This window comes from Otolemur garnettii, unplaced genomic scaffold, assembly GCF_000181295.1.
Source record: "Otolemur garnettii isolate 467f Iridium unplaced genomic scaffold, OtoGar3 scaffold00016, whole genome shotgun sequence".
Lineage (NCBI taxonomy): Eukaryota > Metazoa > Chordata > Mammalia > Primates > Galagidae > Otolemur > Otolemur garnettii.
The window spans coordinates 26004322-26005995 of record NW_003852411.1 but is presented as its reverse complement, the minus strand read 5'-3'; the positions used below and the strand labels follow the sequence as shown (position 1 = coordinate 26005995).

Here is a 1674-nt window from a genome sequence, read left to right as displayed (position 1 = left end):
GTTGGAGGGAAGAAAGAAAACAGAGTTATTGCTTAATAGGTTTCAGTTGCGAAAGATGAAAAAGTTCTAGATGAATGGTAGTAACAGTCACACAACAATGTAAATGTACTTATGGCTGCTTTCATACTGTAATGGTGGAGTGGAAGATTTGTGACAAAGACTCTATGGCCCACAAAGCCTAAGATATTTACTAACTAGACCTTTACAGAAAAAGTTTGTGGATCCCCATTGTAATGACATTTTACTCATAATAAAATCAACTGCTAGATACATGACTCATCATACTTTCTGAAATAACTGAAAGAAATGTAAAGACTGCTTGAGTTGAGCTTCCTAAATGATAATCCTTAAAATAGCTTTCATTTTCAAAATTCTACAGTTTCAAGTGGTAACTTCTTGGCAGCAACATGTATGGCACATCTAAAATTACTTTTTAAACTTTAAAGTTTTAAATTAAAAAATTTTAGACTTAATCAAATTAAAGAGCAACATTCTATATTGTCACTGCCTTGGCTTTTGCCTTTGGATAACCTCCTACTATGGCCTGAACGTCTCCCCCAAAAGTTCATATGCAGGAAATTTAATCCCTCTGCCTCCATGAATGGATTAATGTCATTGTCATGGGAATGGGTTCATTATCACAGCCAGTGCCCTCTGGCTCCCTTGCTCTTGGCCTCTCACCATGTGACACCTTCCATCATGTTCTATGTGTACAATGCAGCAAGAAGTCCCTCACCAGATTCCAGGGCCATGTTCTTGGACTTGCCAGCCTCCAGAAATATGAGGTAATAAAACTTTTCTTTATTGACTACCCAATCTGTGGTATTCTCTTATGGTAACAGAAAACAGATTAAGCCAGCTCCACTAGAAGGGAAAATTATACAAGAGTACAACTTCTTGAATCCTAAGGGGCATAAGACGATGCTGCTTTTCTGCCCAGGCTGCAGGAATAGGCTGATCAACAGGAGGGACAGCATTGCTACTGCTTCACCTGCAACACCTGTCCCTACGTGAATAACATCACCCTTAAGGTGACAAATCAGAAGTATCCAAAGCTGAAAGAAGTGGATGATGTGCTTGGGGGAGTAGCTGCCTGGGAGAATGCTGACTCTACTGCAGAGCCGTGTCCCAAATGTGAACATTCTCGGGCTTACTTCATGCAGCTTCAGACCCACCCTGCAGACGAGCCAATGACCACCTTCTACAAGTGCTGCAATGCTCAGTGTGGACACTGCTGGACAGACTAGGGCCAGGTTGGCCCAGCTGCCTGTGTGTCTACTGACCCTGTCCCTTACGGTGCATTCTCAGCTGGGAGTATGAATTGTGTGTCCTGAGGGTCTTCACTGGTTTGACAGAAAACTAACCCTTTTGAGTGTCAAGAAAAGTAGCCTATTTACCCATCAGAATGAATGGATGAAGTTATTAATGTCCAGGGAGTTTTCATGTGTGGGGAGGAGACCAATAACTAGGTATTCTCTGTTTAAGGTCCTGTTCAGTCATCTTTTACATTTACTGGGCAGCTGACATTCCCTTAACACCAACCAACGCTTTTAAGTATTTATAATGTTTATGCAATTTAGTACGTTAACTGTCTCTAAATATTCAATTGTTAATTGTAAACTTAATCAGGATTTATTCTGATTGTTCATTAAAATGGAAAGTCTAAAAAAAAAA

The 1674-nt window shown here is 40.3% G+C and overlaps 1 protein-coding gene and 1 pseudogene across 1 annotated transcript in view; one reads left to right on the top strand and one right to left on the bottom strand.

Moving 5' to 3' along the window:
• The window catches only part of TMCO1 (transmembrane and coiled-coil domains 1), a 35342-nt gene that overhangs the window by 12032 nt on the left and 21636 nt on the right, over positions 1-1674 (bottom strand). The gene's annotated exons all lie outside the window — the stretch shown is intronic.
• On the top strand, positions 922-1625 carry LOC105886588 (annotated as a pseudogene).